The sequence below is a fragment of the Oncorhynchus clarkii genome, chromosome 11 (genome assembly GCF_045791955.1).
Source record: "Oncorhynchus clarkii lewisi isolate Uvic-CL-2024 chromosome 11, UVic_Ocla_1.0, whole genome shotgun sequence".
Lineage (NCBI taxonomy): Eukaryota > Metazoa > Chordata > Actinopteri > Salmoniformes > Salmonidae > Oncorhynchus > Oncorhynchus clarkii.
Window position 1 is genome coordinate 37,478,099 of NC_092157.1, and position 9,012 is coordinate 37,487,110.

The following is a 9,012-nucleotide window of genomic DNA, read 5'->3' on the forward strand; positions in this document are numbered from 1 at the left end:
CGCATTAACATCTGCTAACCATGTGTATGTGACAAATAACATTTGATTTGATTTGGTCTTTTACCAAATAGGGCTATCTTCTGTATACCACCCCTACCTTGTCACAACACAACTGATTGGCTCAAACGCATTAAGAAGGAAAGAAATTCAAAAAATTAACTTTTAACAAGGCCTACCTGTTAATTGAAATAAATTCCAGGTGACTACCTCATGAAGCTGGTTGAAAGAATGCCAAGAGTGTGCAAAGCTGTCATCAAGGCAAAGGGTGGCTATTTGAAGAATCTGAAACATAAAATATATCAAATAATTTTTGGGGTCTCACGACATGATTCCATATGTGCAACTTCATAGTTTTTATGTCTTCACTATTATTCTACAATGTAGAAAATAGTACAAAATAAAGAAAAACCCTTGAATGAGTAGGTGTTCTAAAACTTTTGACCGGTAGGGTAGAAATCATTGGTAATTACATATGTAATTACACTGTAACACGTATTGCAGTTAATGTAATAATTTATGGTTACACTGCAGTAACAACATTGCAGTTTGTAATTACAGGGGTGTAACAACGAATGCTTGTTATCATGCTTTTTACAAATGTTAAAGTTTCTGGTAGCATCCCATATTTCAGCCTGCACAAACCACGCGATGAGTGTTAGCCAATTGAAAACCGACCACATCATTGACAAAACTCTGTAATGAAGATCTGGAGTCAGATGTCTAGGCCCAAAGGCAAAAACAGGTTCACATAAATAAATACTTTAAATTGTTAAATCATTTATTTGTGCATTTGATAGGTCAATTACTTTAACCATACATTTTTTTTTGACACATTAAAAAACACTTATGATTAAAATTGTGAGCTAGTCATTTGTGCTTGCCAAATTGTAAGCCTATTAAGCTTGGTTGAATAATGGTTTATAAATGCACTTAAAATTGTCACAAGACAAACTCTTAATCCATCATGTAACCTTGCAAGGGTTTCACTGTTGAGGAACATTCTCCCTTTCGGATGGGATGGATTGGTGCAATTATTTAAGTATCCCAGGATAAAGGCATTGTGTCAAGATCTGACCATCTGCAAAACAGATTAGTGTTTTCTAAAAACATGTTTTAAGAAAATGTTGCAAATATATTTAAATGAAATACAGTAATATCTAATTTTCACAAGTATTCGTTACCCCTGAGTCAATACATGTTAGAATGACCTTTCTGGGTAAGTCTCTAAGAGCTTTGCACACCTGAATTGCACAATATTTGCACATTATTCTTTAAAAAATTCTTCAAGCTCTGTCAATTTGGTTGTTGATCATTGCTAGACAGCTGTTTTCAAGTCTTGCCATAGACTTTCAAGCCAATTTAAGTCAAAACTGCAACTAGGCCATTCAGGAATATTCACTGTCATCTTGGTAAGCAACTCCAGTGTATATTTAGCCTTGTGTTTTAGATTATTGTCCTGCTGAAAAGTGAATTTGTCCCCCATTGTTGGTTGGAAAGCAGACTGAACCAGGTTTTCCTCTAGGATTTTGTTTTTACTTTTCTCTATTCTGTTTCTTTTTATTCCCGCCAAAAACGATGGTTTTCTTCCTCTCCGGCAACTGAGTTAAGAAGTACCCCTGTATCTTTGTAGTGACTGGCTGTATTGATACCAACATCCAAAGTGTAATTAATAAGGGATATTCAATGTCTGTTTTTTTTCTTCTCATCTACCAATCGGTGCCCTTCTTTGAGAGGCATTGTGGAAAACCTTCCCTGGTCTTTGTGGTTGAATATGTGTTTGAAATTCACTGCTCGACTGAGGGACTTATATATATAATTGTATGTATGGGTTACAGAGATGAGGTAGTCATAAAAAATCATGTTAAACACTATTATTGCACACAGAGTGATTCCATGCAACTTATTATGTGACTTGTTAAGCATATTTTTACGCCTGAACTTATTTAGGCTTGCCATAACATAGGGGTTGAATACTTTTCTAAAAACATTATTCCAATTTGACATTATGGGGTATTGTGTGTAGGCCAGTGACCCAAAATCTCAATTTAATTTATTTTAAATTCAGTCTGTAATAACAACATGTGGAAAAAGTCAAGGGGTGTGAATACTTTCTGAAGGCATTGTATATGCCTAAACTTTAGAAACCATGATGATGATAACTAGGAGTACTGCAGTTTCTATGCTAAATTGTCATCAATTCTTCTTCTCTGCCACAGTTTCCCACAAGGTCTCAGACTCCAGGATGGGAAATGCTTACCAGAAAGAAATAGATGAAGACAGTCAGACAGAGTTCTCGATTTCCATTGGTACTTGTAATGTTAAAAAGGGAGAAAAAAGACAATCCAATATTTCAAGATTAGCTAGCTATGCCAGTGGTTCTTAATCCTGGTCCTAGGGAACCAAAGGGGTGTACATTTTAGTTTTTGCCCTAGCACTACACAGCGGATTCAAATAATCAAAGCCTGATGAGTTGATGATTTGAATCAGGTGTGTAGCACTAAGGCAAAAACAAAAATGTACACCCCTTTGGTTCCCCAGGACCAGGATGGAGAACCACTGCTCTAGGCTATTCACCATACTGTTTAGGCTACATATTTGAGTCACCGCTAGAATAGTTATTTTTATGGTATTTAGTAGGCCTATATCTTTGTTTAATCTAAGAAATGTACGTTTTGCAATAAAGTTGACTGAGGTAGGAGCTCATCTTTTGTTTGTAGGTATTTTCACTTGGTTATTAAGCAATAAGGCCTGAGAAGGTGTGGTATATGGCCAAAATACCACAAACCCCCGAGGTGCCTTATTGCTATTATAAACTACTTACCAACGTAACTAGTGCAGTAAAAATACATGTTTTGTCGTACCACGGCTGTCAGCCAATCAGCATACAGGGCTCGAACCACCCAGTTTATAATGAGTAATAAGTAATAATATAGAAATTGCTCATAGTTAACTACAAAACAACACTGTAAAGACTAAATCCTAAATCCTGTGTAACTAGAGGCAACCTTGTACTTATGATATTACAGATATGTACTATATGGTGTGTTCACTTTCTCACTTGGATGGCGCTTTCAGAAGCTGACGTTAGATTGTCAGAATGGGTAACGTACTTTGTAGGTACACAATCATTTCAAGTAGGTACACCTCAAGATACATTTCCTTTTAACTAGCGAAATCCTTTATAACACCTAGTAATTACATTGTACAGATATTACATGTACTCTGTGGGGTACTAGTTTGTTTATCCTCACACTTGGATGCCGCTTTCTGGAAGCTTTAACATAAGGACCAGGTTAAAGGATGGGTAATGTACTGAAGTATATAAGTACCAGTGGCAGTCAGTGCAGTTTAAGATGAGGGAGGACAATTTTGTTTTTCATGAGCATGGCCTTATTTCTATTACAGCATATCAGATGACTCTCATTCATACTCCATTCACCCAGTTCAATGTAACAGCAATAGGTTTAGGCTATTAGATGATACTCAAATTTTCCCTATACCCATCATGAGGTTGCTAAAATCTAGCCAATGAATGAACGTTTACAGCATAGGTGCGCACAGGTCGAGCGACAAATTTGAGGTGACAGACAGTGACATTCAATACCGCCTTGCACACTCTTTGCCATTATCTATCTGATATAAGGGTGTAATCATAAGTCCAACAGTTGCAAATTAGAGTTTCTTTTGGACAAATGTAGGGGTTTGCTTCCGTATTAACTTCTTGATTCTACTTGAGACGCATATGTCTCAAGTAGGCACCTGGAAATGCAAATGCGCTACGCTAAATGCTAAATGTACTCGTTAAAACTCAAACCTTGATCAAAATTCACAAGCAGGGTATTGAATTAAAGCTACACTCGTTGTGAACCTAGCCAACAAGTCAGATTTTTAAAATGCTTTTCGGCGAAAGCATGAGAAGCTATTATCTGATAGCATGCAACACCTCAAAATGCCTGAATGCGACGTAAACAAAGACTTTGCTTATCCAGCGCAACACAAAACGCAGAAATAAAATATAAAACATTCATTACCTTTGACGAGCTTCTTTCTTGGCACTCCTATATGCCCCATAAACATCACTATTGGGTCTTTTTTTCGTTTAAATCGGTCCATATATACCCAAAATAGCTTTCTATGGAAGCTGTGTCATTCAGAAAAAAACATCGTTTTTAAACGCTGCGTCATTTTTTAAAATTAAAAAAGTCGACGATAAACTTTCACAAAACACTTCGAAATCCTTTTGTAATCCAACTTTAGGTATTAGTAAACGTTTATAATCTATCAAAATGATTACAGGGCGATGTATATTCAATAGCTCCTCGTCTGCAAATCAATGGCTGCCATTGTCCACATTCACAGCATCCTGGTGGAGACTGGAAGAAACGGAATCCAGATAGTTGGATTTTCCAACAAAAAATTCAATTGAAAATGACGACAATGGCGACATCGTGTGGAATTTGTATGAATTGCATGCAGGTCGATATTATTTTGTCCTCTTTTAACAACCCATGAAAGTGACTTATGGAAGTTATTTTTAGCTTTCAGAGAGCAGTTTTTCTTGCGTTTTTCAATGAAACACACGATCTGTTATAGTCACAGCCGTGATTTAACCAGTTTTAGAAACTTCAGAGTGTTTTCTATCCACACATACTAATCATATGCATATACTATATTCCTGGCATGAGTAGCAGGACGCTGAAAAGTTGCGCGATTTTTAACAGAATGTTCGAAAAAGGAGGGGGTAGAAGTAAGAGGTTTTAAGAAACGCTTTCAACAGAATCTGCAAAATTAATACACCCCTAATCATGCGTAAACACAGTTCACTTTCATGGCAGCCACGTTTTTATTTATTTATTTATTTTTTTTAAATTCACCTTTATTTAACCAGGTAGGCTAGTTGAGAACAAGTTCTCATTTGCAACTGCGACCTGGCCAAGATAAAGCATAGCAGTGTGAACAGACAACACAGAGTTACACATGGAGTAAACAATTAACAAGTCAATAACACAGTAGAAATAAAGAGAGTCTATATACATTGTGTGCAAAAGGCATGAGGAGGTAGGTGAATAATTACAATTTTGCAGATTAACACTGGAGTGATAAATGATCAGATGGTCATGTACAGGTAGAGATATTGGTGTGCAAAAGAGCAGAAAAGTAAATAAATAAAAACAGTATGGGGATGAGGTAGGTAAAATTGGGTGGGCTATTTACAGATAGACTATGTACAGCTGCTCAGATAGCAGATGTTTGAAATTGGTAAGGGAGATAAAAGTCTCCAACTTCAGCGATTTTTGCAATTCGTTCCAGTCACAGGCAGCAGAGAACTGGAACGAAAGGCGGCCAAATGAGGTGTTGGCTTTAGGGATGATCAGTGAGATACACCTGCTGGAGCGCGTGGTGTTGCCATCGTGACCAGTGAACTGAGATAAGGCGGAGCTTTACCTAGCATGGACTTGTAGATGACCTGGAGCCAGTGGGTCTGGCGACGAATATGTAGCGATGGCCAGCCGACTAGAGCATACAGGTCGCAGTGGTGGGTGGTATAAGGTGCTTTAGTAACAAAATGGATAGCACTGTGATAAACTGCATCCAGTTTGCTGAGTAGAGTGTTGGAAGCTATTTTGTAGATGACATCGCCAAAGTCGAGGATCGGTAAGATAGTCAGTTTTACTAGGGTAAGTTTGGCGGCGTGAGTGAAGGAGGCTTTGTTGCGGAATAGAAAGCCGACTCTAGATTTGATTTTAGATTGGAGATGTTTGATATGAGTCTGGAAGGAGAGTTTACAGTCTAGCCAGACACCTAGGTACTTTATAGATGTCCACATATTCTAGGTCGGAACCATCCAGGGTGGTGATGCTAGTCGGGCGTGCGGGTGCAGGCAGCGAACGGTTGAAAAGCATGCATTTGGTTTTACTAGCGTTTAAGAGCAGTTGGAGGCCACGGAAGGAGTGTTGTATGGCATTGAAGCTCGTTTGGAGGTTAGATAGCACAGTGTCCAAGGACGGGCCGGAAGTATACAGAATGGTGTCGTCTGCGTAGAGGTGGATCAGGGAATCGCTCGCAGCAAGAGCAACATCATTGATATATAGAGAGAAAAGAGTCTGCCCGAGAATTGAACCCTGTGGCACCCCCATAGAGACTGCCAGAGGACCGGACAGCAATGCCCTCCGATTTGACACACTGAACCCTGTCTGCAAAGTAGTTGGTGAACCAGGCAAGGCAGTCATCAGAAAAACCGAGGCTACTGAGTCTGCCGATAAGAATATGGTGATTGACAGAGTCGAAAGCCTTGGCAAGGTCGATGAAGACGGCTGCACAGTACTGTCTTTTATCGATGGCGGTTATGATATCGTTAAGTACCTTGAGCGTGGCTGAGGTGCACCCGTTACCGGCTCAGAAACCAGATTGCACAGCGGAGAAGGTACGGTGGGATTCGAGATGGTCAGTGACCTGTTTGTTGACTTGGCTTTCGAAGACCTTAGATAGGCAGGGCAGGATGGATATAGGTCTGTAACAGTTTGGGTCCAGGGTGTCTCCCCCTTTGAAGAGTGGGATGACTGCGGCAGCTTTCCAATCCTTGGGGATCTCAGACGATATGAAAGAGAGGTTGAACAGGCTGGTAATAGGGGTTGCGACAATGGCGGCGGATAGTTTCAGAAATAGAGGGTCCAGATTGTCAAGCCCAGCTGATTTGTACGGTTCCAGGTTTTGCAGCTCTTTCAGAACATCTGCTATCTGGATTTGGGTAAAGGAGAACCTGGAGAGGCTTGGGCGAGTAGCTGCGGGGGGGGGGGCGGAGCTGTTGGCCGAGGTTGGAGTAGCCAGGAGGAAGGCATGGCCAGCCGTTGAGAAATGCTTGTTGAAGTTTTCGATAATCATGGATTTATCGGTGGTGACCGTGTTACCTAGCCTCAGTGCAGTGGGCAGCTGGGAGGAGGTGCTCTTGTTCTCCATGGACTTCACAGTGTCCCAGAACTTTTTGGAGTTAGAGCTACAGGATGCAAATTTCTGCCTGAAGAAGCTGGCCTTTGCTTTCCTGACTGACTGCGTGTATTGGTTCCTGACTTCCCTGAACAGTTGCATATCGCGGGGACTATTCGATGCTATTGCAGTCCGCCACAGGATGTTTTTGTGCTGGTCGAGGGCAGTCAGGTCTGGAGTGAACCAAGGGCTCTATCTGTTCTTTGCTCTGCATTTTTTGAACGGAGCATGCTTATCTAAAATGGTGAGGAAGTTACTTTTAAAGAATGACCAGGCATCCTCAACTGACAGGATGATGTCAATATCCTTCCAGGATACCCGGGCCAGGTCGATTAGAAAGGCCTGCTCACAGAAGTGTTTTAGGGAGCGTTTGACAGTGATGAGGGGTGGTCGTTTGACTGCGGATCCGTAGCGGATACAGGCAATGAGGCAGTGATCGCTGAGATCCTGGTTGAAGACAGCGGAGGTGTATTTGGAGGGCCAGTTGGTCAGTTGGTCTATGAGGGTGCCCTTGTTTACAGATTTAGGGTTGTACCTGGTGGGTTCCTTGATGATTTGTGTGAGATTGAGGGCATCTAGCTTAGATTGTAGGACTGCCGGGGTGTTAAGCATATCCCAGTTTAGGTCACCTAACAGAACAAACTCTGAAGCTAGATGGGGGGCGATCAATTCACAAATGGTGTCCAGGGCACAGCTGGGAGCTGAGGGGGGTCGGTAGCAGGCGGCAACAGTGAGAGACTTATTTCTGGAGAGAGTAATTTTTAAAATTAGTAGTTCGAACTGTTTGGGTATGGACCTGGAAAGTATGACATTACTTTGCAGGCTATCTCTGCAGTAGACTGCAACTCCTCCCCCTTTGGCAGTTATATCTTGACGGAAAATGTTATAGTTGGGTATGGAAATCTCAGAATTTTTGGTGGCCTTCCTGAGCCAGGATTCAGACACGGCAAGGACATCAGGGTTAGCAGAGTGTGCTAAAGCAGTGAGTAAAACAAACTTAGGGAGGAGGCTTCTGATGTTGACATGCATGAAACCAAGGCTTTTTCGATCACAGAAGTCAACAAATGAGGATGCCTGGGGACATGCAGGGCCTGGGTTTACCTCCACATCACAGAGGAGGAGTAGTATGAGGGTGCGGCTAAAGGCTATCAAAACTGGTCGCCTAGAGCGTTGGGGACAAAGAATAAAAGGAGCAGATTTCTGGGCATGGTAGAATATATTCAGGGCATAATGCGCAGACAGGGGTATGGTGGGGTGCGAGTACAGCGGAGATAAGCCCAGGCACTGGGTGATGATAAGAGAGGTTGTATCTCTGGACATGCTGGTTGTAATGGGTGAGGTCACGCATGTGTGGGAGGTGGGACAAAGGAGGTATCAGGGGTATGAAGAGTGGAACTAGGGGCTCCGTTGTATTCCTTTTTGCATCCATGCGCTCTCCTTCTCACCTGTTCCCTTCGCTTGTGGACTTCAATGCACAACACATCAGCTGTATGTGACCAGGCGATTTCCAAGCCAAACCTCTACACAGAGCCTACATCGTTGTCACCATATTAGCTAAGGTAACGTCATAGTCAGCATACGTAGCTACTGGAACTAATGCGTTACTAAACCCGCTACAATCATGCAGTAACGTTACAGTGTACAGTCAAGTAAGCAGTTATACCGGTGGGCCCCGGTGGCAATAAATTAGTAATACCAAAAGCTTACCTTGACTTGGAAGAGTTCCAGTGTTGTGTTGGAAAGTCATAGCCACCTAGCTAACACAGCAACCCTCTGTTTGAACAGGATGCTCCAGTAGGCTAAACTAGCTAGTTGCATTTGCTAGCTAAGTAAGTGAAACTGAAAATGAAAAAAAATGCTTCTCCTTCGTTTTGGAAGAAATTAATTTGTTCCAAACTGTTAAACTATTGTCTTTCTCTTTGAGTCAACTACCCACCACATTTTATACACTGCAGTGCTAGCTAGCTGTATCGTATGCTTTCAGTACTAGAGTAATTATTTGATCCTTTGATTGGGTGGACAACATGT